The sequence below is a fragment of the Carya illinoinensis genome, chromosome 8 (genome assembly GCF_018687715.1).
Source record: "Carya illinoinensis cultivar Pawnee chromosome 8, C.illinoinensisPawnee_v1, whole genome shotgun sequence".
In the NCBI taxonomy this organism is placed as follows: Eukaryota; Viridiplantae; Streptophyta; class Magnoliopsida; order Fagales; family Juglandaceae; genus Carya; species Carya illinoinensis.
This window is the reverse complement of record NC_056759.1, coordinates 33,727,224-33,737,401: the sequence shown is the minus strand read 5'-3', so window position 1 is coordinate 33,737,401 and position 10,178 is coordinate 33,727,224. Positions and strand designations below refer to the sequence as shown.

Genomic DNA, 10,178 nt, shown 5'->3' with positions numbered 1-10,178 from the left:
TTATAGCTTGCTAAAAAGTTAAAAGTTAGAGTCAATCTAGTTGTTGTACCAATGATCTGAGGCTTTTTTCAGTGCTGTAATGGTGAACCCAAATTGCATCATTAGGATGCAGAGGCTTTATTTGGATCATTGTACCAATAATTTGAACTGCATGGGGGGTGTGTGTGTGTATAGCTAGACCAGCGTGTGAGAAACTGAAAAGAGCTGGAGGAAATGTACGTGTGTCTGGTTGTGTCTATGATTCATATGCCCATATTGAATGGTACAGTAGTTGGGATTCTTTGGAGAAGATTAGACAATCCGAGATACTATCTACAATTCGGAAAGACACAACACAAGAGTTTCACCGCATTAACTGTTCTTCGTGTGCAACATGGACCCAAAGTTAAATAGTGGGATCCTTTACAGATATAAAAAAACTCAAAAGTACCATTTTTTTTTTAGAAAAGTTGCTGTGGCGGATTTGGCTTTTATTTCAATAATGTCTTTATTATATTAACAAATAAATAAACTTGTAAATAGATTGTATTTACATATACAAACGTGGCCTAATAATCTAAATTCAAATAGGCATGCTGTCTGGCTAATCAAAGACACAAAGGTGCGAGGTTATGAAACTTAGCTTTCATCTTAATGTGTTAGAGCTGGTGAGATGATAAGCAGCAATAGAAAATATAAGCAAAACCAAATCATATTGGGGTCCCCATACCCATTATTGTTCATTGGCTTTTATATCCAAATTTCCAAGTTATCCCAAGAATCAAACAGAAAAGTTGGGGTTGTCCTAGAAAGATCCGAGTGAAAATCCCACACCGTTGGATCAAAAGGTGGCTGGACGTACGCGGAAATGTTGGTTACTTCTGGTCCCATTCATCCCTAAAATTATTTGTCCAAAGTCGAAATCTATGACTTTTCTTCACTAAACCCTATCTACTGAAAAGAAAATTGTCTTCTTTTTATTCTATCATTGCATTTTGATCGACTTAAGTTACCCCTCTTTTCTCCCGAGCGCTCAGACTCACTGCTCTGTAATCGCCAGAAGATAAAAACAAATACTGTCATATTTTAACGACATGGATCTGAGAATCTGAGATTAGCCATTTCTTCAGATACGAGGAAGCATTTTTAACTATTTCTAGTTGTTTTTGTTCGTGGCGAAACAAAATAAAAAGACCCAAAATAAGTATTTGGGTTTGAATTTTTAACTCCATGTGCACAAAGTCAGAATTAAATGATAAACATATAAAATGGGTTTATCTTAAAAAAATGAATTTTCTCGACTGCTTTCCTCTTGATAAATACCTCTTTTGTACAAAGATAGACATATTAAAATGGAGTTTTGCTATATACAAATAAAGTCGCGTATTAATCTAAGTACCAATACTGATTCTTTCATACTTAAAAGTTAAATTAGCACTGTTTTTAATAAAATTTACTTTTTGACTAATCACAATAAATTAGTTCACATATTAGTACACAAATATGCTTGCAACTAGACTTTTCCATTAAAATGAGTCTATCACAATGTGAATTTTATATGAATTTGCTTTCACTTTTAACTACAATTATCTCATCTTATATTTGAATCCATTTAAACGGCCCATAATTTACTAAGATGGTAGACAATTTTCAACTTAATCCGAGAAAGCAGGATTTGAAAAGATCTGAAAAGCTAAAAGAGGGGAAAAAAAAATAAAACTTTGCAGTGCGAGTTTACCAAGGTTTGGGTAAAAGCTTCTCTGTGTGCACAGCATTTTGCAGCATCAAGACAATATGAAAGTTCAGTTTTCTTCAATAATAAGGGAATCGAATCCAATACGAAGAAAGTAAAAATTCCCCAACACCCAAGAAAAATCTCTTGCAATCACATCTATCTCACCCCTCCCTTCGCACATGTACATGAAGCTCAGGGATGGGACGGTGCGAGGGCAATCCTTTTGTCTGTTCCTAATCTGAACAAAGAAGCTCACACCACATGAATCACGAACAGTCCGTCCACACTGCTGCAGCTGCAGCCTGTGGGACTAATGTTAAGCAACACTTTCTGATTGGATTGCCTTAGGTCGTGCGTGATCCATGTGAAACTTTTCAGAGTCCCTCTGCAGGCACTGTAAAAGTTTTTCTTCATTTTTCCTGGTCAAAGTTTCGTTTGGGACTTCAATCTCTCCTTAATCAGCTGGGTTCGGGTGACTGGTTCTTCTGCAAGACTGCAACCTCAAATCCAGAGTCTGTAATTTTGGAGCTTAATATGCGTTACTCTCACTTGGGTTTGCCCCATTGGCCTATGCACCAAAAACTATGCAATCTTTACAACAATGGTGGCCTATGTAATGGCGTAATACACAAACCATCTTTCAAAACTGAGCACCATATCTAGGACAAAGGCATTAGATAGGATCTTTAATATCCTCTAGGAGAATTGTAGCCAGCATACATATCTAATTATCCCAATTAGGCGGCAAAACATCATAGATGCTTACCTTTAAAATCAAAGGGAATGCAAGTTCTTTGACAGGAAAGTCTGGCACTCTACACAGTAGGGTTTGGCTGGGAACACGCCAATAATGTAAAGAGAAATACTACCATGTCCCCTAATTTACACCATTCACTTCGCTCCTTGATGTGGAGCTACAATGTGCACTTGTTAAAAAAATTAAAAAGACATATAATAAAGTAGAGGAAATATATGATTTTAATCTTTATTTTTTTTATGTTTTCGGACGCTATTTTACTTTGCAGGCTACCTACTTCTCTTGTACTATTATATCTTGAAAAAGTGCAGGGTGTGAAAGAAAAGATGTGCGTTGAAGGCCCACTGAAACAGTACATATTTCCCACGCTCAAACAACTTCAGAATAGAAATCCAGTAACCGGACTGCTGATACCTCCAGGCAAAATGGAAGGACGTGGTCTCAGACTCTCACTTGCGACTCTTGTGGATCACACGAAGGTAGATAGGATAGTCTTCTTGAGAGTGAACACATCTGTGCCTTCTTTGGGCTACTGTAACAACAGTACACAAAATATGCCGAGTATAAATGTAGTTCATGGGGGTTGATGACAAAAGGATACAAGATAGTCCTCGTTACTATTCAGCACGATAAGGTTATTCTATTCTCAAGTCGATCTATAGAACATATTATTTACATCACTTAAATCGTAAAATTTGATTTGTAACATTCAAATTTTAAAATTTATTTATCAAATCAAATTATACCATCAAAGCACTTTATTAGGTGTGATTTACACACTGGCTTGATAATAGAATTATTCTTTCTTTTTTTATCAGATAATAGAATTCTTCTCACCCATTATACTATAATTGAACACCAGATTTTCAGGGCCAAATTTTCTAAAGTAATCCCAACACTTTTTAGTAATTTTTTTTATTCATCAGTGGTTAATTTAAAGCTTTTCTTGAGGTGGTGGATTGAGATTATTCTGTAACTTCCCTGTCCCATATGGAAGGTAGACAGCAACTACGCATGGATGCAATGCCCATATTTTCAACATCTCCATGTATTAACGATTCTTTCTGTTTTGTAAAGTTTACAAGGTTTTTAGAAACACCTAATTGAAGCCGTCCATAGATCTTATTGCGGGTGAATCCCATCGTTGCGAGAACACGCTACAGAAAAAGGGTGAATGAGGGGTTGTAGCTAAGGAATCAATCCTGTGTTGACCCAGTGGCTCTGACCCCAATTGGAGTAACCATCATTTCTAATACCGACAGCTAGGTTTGGGCTGGTGTCTTGAACTTGGTAAGCTACATAAAATCAAAACCTATTGTCATTTGAATCCTCAAATGATGAACATGGATGGTGGATTCCTGATCAAGGGACACCAAATTTAATGGGCCAGATCCTGCAGTGAAATAATGGGCCTAAATCAAACAAGAACTGGATCCTGTCTATGGTGACACCCTAAGTATGCATTTCATGGTGCTCCCCCTCAGATGGGATGTATGTAGGAAGTTCAGTTTTTGCCAGGCAAGAATTGCTTGATCCTAAATCCTAAACCCACTTGCCATCACTCTTTTGGGCCATTACATTCTATTTGAACAAGAATTGTGCCAATTAATGCATATAAGATATTGGACTCCAACCAAAGACTCGATTGTTGGGACATATTCATATTAGATTAGGCAGAACAAGACGGAAATATTCAGTGCAAGGCTTTGAGAAACATAAAAAAGTTGCATTTCATTTGAAGCGGGTAAGCAACAAAACAAGTCATAAATAGAGGGGGAAAATATGATCCAATCTAAAACTCATCTGGTAGCCAGAGGATGAAGGTTGAAGAGCCAAGAGATGGGAAAATCGAAACACACCAGCATCTGAGTGCACTAACTATCATCGGTCTTCATCACTGAGAATGTGTTTCCCCATCATCGGCGTCGTAATCATTCGGTGAAAGTAAACTCTCAACAAAAACAGCTGTACACCCATATAGTATTTCTTCTCGAACCACAAGACCTTCAAGAATCTCACCTTTACTATTAGACTTTATTAACTCTGTTTCCTGAACTATTGACAAGAGCTGACCACATTTTGAAAGGCATTGTGGGATTAGATCACCATGTTGCAAATTGAAATCACGGAGAGACGCAACTGTAAACACCGGTGCCAATGATTCCTGCACTCCATATTCCATCATTCCCCAGAATACAACGTGTATGCGTATCGGAAATAAAACAAAGACGTCCTCCAATATTCCTCAAAGAATGGAAAAGTTCGGATTCATCCCTTGGCGGCGTTGGCACCTCATAAAACTTCTCCCCAGTTAAATCAAACGCAAGGATTGTTGAACCGCCATCCGGCACAGAACTTTCAACGTGCTAATGCAAAGCACCATTGAAAAGGATACCTGATGGGCGAGGCCCTGAATTCTTTTCCAGGAGTTTCTTTTCAGAGAGAAAACCTCTAAGTGTGTTTGGTAAACAGCATACGAGGCAGTGGCCACAAGAAGCTTATAGTCATCTGTGGATGCATCATACCCAAACCCATGGTTATATGTCTCGCTGTGGGGTGAAGTTCCTGGGTCTGGCAATTTCCTGTGCTCGGCAGTCGATGGATTCCAAATATAGAAATTCCTATTTTCATAGATGCCCACGCAAACCAGACCATTGCAAGAACCAAAGATCTTCAATTCACCAATCTGTTGTTTGAATGGACAAACGACTTGTCTCACCGATGAACCGTCTTAAAAAGGGTGCATCAATTTCTAGGAAAAGTCTTCTTGCAGGCATGATGTGGACCGAATTGCGCACCATTCTGACGTGGATTAAATGAAACGGCACGTTTTGTCTGGAGCGGGAAGCACTTTCCTCTTTCTTGTTCAACCATGCATTTTCCATCTTTTTCAATTCTTCCCATTGTGATGCTCGAAACTCCTCAAATTGAAAATGGCAGCTCCATCAATCACCCCCCACACTCACTCTCGCTGAAGCTGATGCTCAAAGAGGAAATCCCACATCTGCTGATTTTTTCTTAATTTTGATTGCATCTGTTCTTCCTAGACTTCTCGGTGTAGATATGAGGAGGTTGAAAAATCCTAAATCGAGCTTAATGGGTCTCTCTCTCCTGCTTCTGGTTATTTGATCTATTATCTATTTTCCTTATAGATATCTTTTCCTATTCGATTTCATCAATCTTTCTCAGGTTTGTGCGAAAAGAGTTGAAGGGAAAGTTGGGAGCATTGCAGGGTAGAGAATCAGAGAGAAAGAGATGGCGCTGCCCTAGGAGACGGAGGGGCAAGTTCAAGGGCAAAAGGTAGACAACAACAACAACAACAACAGGTTGGGTTCCCTCAGATGATTATGGATATCATAAGGATGGCTGTCTTTTGGCACTTCACTTCCAAATTCTTCTCTCCCAAAACCGAGCCTTCCCAACTCATCTCCAATCTCTTTCACAAGGCCGAGCCCCTGGTGTGGCTGATTATTAAGGTATTTTTTTGCGGCTAGGTTGTGTGGCGATTTGGAAATTATGGTCTTTTTTTTTTTGTTTCTTTTACATGTTTGAGTTTTGATAATTGCATCGTTATCTACCTGATAAAAAGTAGAGTAGATAAATTACAGTATCGACCAAAAGTAAGTAAGTGGAATTTAATTTGATATGCCAACATAGTAGACTCCTTAAAACCCTAACCATCCATTACCATCTTTAGATTTTGCCACTTACGTATAACGCAGTTGCCCGAATTTATTCTTGGCTGCTATTGCTTTATACTGTTTTTCATTGTGTGCATAGACCAAATATTTCCCATTCATGTATTTTATTTTCTTGTTTATGTCGTGTTCATTACCAAAGCAAGGTCTTTCGGACCAAACCATGGGGAGTAAATGGGGATGCACGATCCTATTTTTGTATTCTTCTTCTTCCCGTACGTATATTTTATTTCTTGTTTGATTAGGATATGTGGTTATATGTCTATGAACATGAGAAGTTCAATGAGTTTGGCAACGAACAGGCACTTATTTGGCATGAAAGAAATATTCCGTATGCAGTTTGGGGACCGGAGAGTACCAGGTCTCTTACTTTGAAGTATTATCCATCTGATGTATCACTTGCAGTAGGATACAGTAGATTTATCTACATTATTTTTTCTTTGTATGTGTACATTATTAAAGATTTTGGGCAATGTGTAATCATTTCCTTGTTCTTATTGCTTCTGATAAGTTATTTTCTTCTGAGCCATGCTTTTGATAAGTTAATATCCTAGAAGGTTGATTTCTTTTTTTCCAGGCTTTGAAGCACAATGGGAGTCTATATGCTCACATTTTCTTGAAGTAACACCATTGTCTTCTTGAAGTAACTTGATTGGCCAAGCATTTTTGCTTGAAGTAACCTGTGCTGCAAAGTACAATGTCTTCTAGTTACGAGATAGTGATTGTTTATCTTTTTCCTTTATCTTTTTCTTCTTCTTCCTTTAGTTTTGTGTATTTTTTAATGTGCCTATACTTGGTGGAATTTGGAAAGACCAGTTTTACCACCTCCAAAACAAGACTGTGAGAAAGAATTGTAAAGATGGAAGCTGCATTGTTAAGTGAGGAGTAAGAGCTTAAAAAAGAGAAGAAAAAATTGTGAAGAGGGAGTTGGGAGTCCGCAACAAACAAGTTGATATTGAAAGGCAGCAACAAGACATTTGGCGTGAACACATACTACTTCGTGTGTATTGGGTTATTACCATTTTAATTTCATTGTATTTGATACGATTGAAATGAAGGCATACTGTCGGAGAACTTTGTCCATTGTATGTTGGGGCTATTCCAAATGTTGTTGTCTATTTGACTTTTGTTGGAACCTGTACTTGATGCATTGTAATTTGTATTCTAGAACCTGTATTTTGAAACTTATACATTGTATGTAGGAGACTATTTGGAATGTTGTATATATGTTAGAACCTCTACTTAAATTTCAAGTTAGCATTGAGAATGCTCATCTATGTTGTGTTAATTTTGGAACCATATTTACAATGGGACTGTGCGCCTGGAGGCAAGATTATTTAAACATCAGAACAAGAAACATCAAGCAAGGTATTATCCCCGTGACAAGGCACAAAAAAGACGACAAACTTGTAAACATCAACATTTCCTCATTACACTACTGGGAACATATGGTTTACAATAGAATAAAATGAAAGTTGTCTTTTGATCAAATGTGAAAAATCGAAAAAGCAGCTCCATGCGTGCATCCCCATACTAATCATTTGAGTAGCTCCCGATAGACCTTTGCCAGCTTCGTTTGAGTATAACTGCACCATCCTGGATATAAATAAACAACCAAATATTCAATTACTGCAAAGAACTTGTAAGCTAAAAAGTCATTGCACTGACCCAACATATCACTGTAGCATATTTATCTTTTATTTTTGTTGGTCCTCTTTCTCTTTACTTTTGGCTGTATGAGCATATTTAACTCTTTCAAAAAACTAAAAGCGTATATAATCAATTTATTGAAAGTCGGGGGCTACCAAATAGTGACTCCAAAGTCCAAATTACTACTTGTGGAGTGGATTGATATGCCTATTGCAGAGCACCAACCTTATAATATTCAAATGCAATTACAATAGCTAGTTGAGAAGAACATTAACTATTTTTGGGCTATATCGGTACATGAGAAAGTTCTTTTTTTTCTTTTTTCTCTATTTTCAAAGAACAATAGTCAGTGTTGAGCTATATGCAGTTTTGAACTCACTACCACCTTGGTTTTTTGGATTATTTGATAATTAAAGATGCTTTGTAAAGTAGCAACCAACAAGACGCATAAGACCATCCCACGAAACCCCTGTATCACCATTAGTTTTTTGTAAAGCATATGCATATGACCATCCCGCGAAGCTATATTTTTTCATTGCTCAAGCTTGAGCTTCACAACCCTTCCATTTGCCCCCAAAATCTCCAGCACTCAATACAGAATCAATAAACAAAAGCTGCAAGATTTCATGTAAAGTTGTTGGACCCAGACCCACCACAATAAGTTTTTTCACTGCTCAAGCTTGAGATTTCATGTAAAAAATTCAACAGACTGAACATTATCATGTAAAATCAGACTACAAGTTCATATGCTAATTGCAAAAAATTAATGACCCATCCATAGATTACACAACAGAGACCAAAGTATTGAGCATACATATCTGAAAATTTGAAGTGAATATTTCTTCTAACAAATGGGCAGTGGACAACATGGTACGGGATGGAGATCACCTTATACTAGTTACTGTATTGCTTTTGTTAGTGTTGGAAACACAATCAAAGCAAGTTTTGCTTTGAAGTTAAATAATCAAACAAACTATGTCTTAGAAAAAGTTGGATTTATGCACAATTAGTGTAACAAGCTGTTGCTAGCTTTAGTATTATCAATTGGAAAGGGAGAATCTTTGAACTTTCCAGGAAAGAGATAAAAAAAAAAAAAAAAACATGGGCTTCCATGAAAATGGGGGAAACATAACCACTTACCATAGACGATGCCAACGACTAGGGAGCTTCTCTTCCAAAAATCTGATGACAGAGTTCACGTGGGTGGCGGAGGAGTGCAGCGCAGGCGACCTTCAAGATCTGAGAGAGAGATGTGGGTCGCGGAGGAATTGAGGAACGTGAAAATGGCATGCAAAATGGGGTGCAAAATGCCAAAAAAAAAAAAGCTTGGGGAGACCACATTCAACCCAGATCTGGGAATGGGAATGGAGAAACAGAACCAATTCCTTCCTCTTCATCGCGTGTGCTGGGTGCAAGGCTTGCCGAGATTCTTATGGACTCTAATGTAAAGTTTGAAGCTGGACAGAGAAAGCTGTGTAGTGCTTCAAGAATATATCAATCCAAACAAGCAGCTGCAGATAGAGAAAGTGAGAGAGGAGTTGGCGAGCAGAAATGAAAATGGCGGAGGAGATCCGTCAATCTGCAGCGGAGATGAAAATGGAAAAAATGCTAAGCACTCAGTCAAGGAGGAGCCAGAGGGGAGAAGCTACCTGTGCCTGTGAAGGAGGAGCGACGCCATGGTGGGGAGACAGGGGAGAGATGAAAATGGCAGATTCCTCTCTTCTTCTTCGTATATTTCATTTCCCCCCCCCCCCCACCCCACCTTTTTTTTTTTTTTTAAATTTTATTTACTTGCCACGTGATCGATGGTCCGCATTTTCGTCCACGGTCTGCTTGCATATAGAAGAACTCCAATTTCTAGGGATGAAAGCCACAAAGGGGTCGATAAAAGGAGTCTTTGGTTGTCATCGGCTTTTCGCTTGAAGTGCGCTTTAGCAAATCGGGGATCCGAAATTAGAGAAAACCATTGTTTGGATACGCACCTAAATCGTACCAAAGACTATACAGGCAATCGTAAGAGTATTTCTACAAGGAAAATTTTATGTGCAGTCATTTTTGCGGACTCTTTTGTGCACTCCAGTGATATGATTGGTTGTGTATTAAAAAAAAATTAATCCAGCCAATCATATCAGTGGAGTACGCAGGGAGTGCGCAAAAATGACTGTATATAGCATTACTCTTTTTACAATCAGGTCCTTGGGTAGATTATTCTTCATCTTCCTCATCGAAACTTCTTCAATCTTCGTTAGGCTCACCCAAACGTATTTTATATATTTTAATATTATTTTTTATTTTTATTAAACGAATTAAATTTTTCTATTTATTATTTATACACTACGTATTTATTATAGAATAAATG

At 37.8% G+C, this 10,178-nt stretch overlaps 1 pseudogene; it reads right to left on the bottom strand.

Annotated features, from left to right (window-relative positions):
* Positions 1-1,722: 1,722 nt before the first annotated feature.
* Positions 1,723-9,872, bottom strand: LOC122274645 (annotated as a pseudogene).
* Between the last annotated feature and the right edge of the window lie 306 nt (positions 9,873-10,178).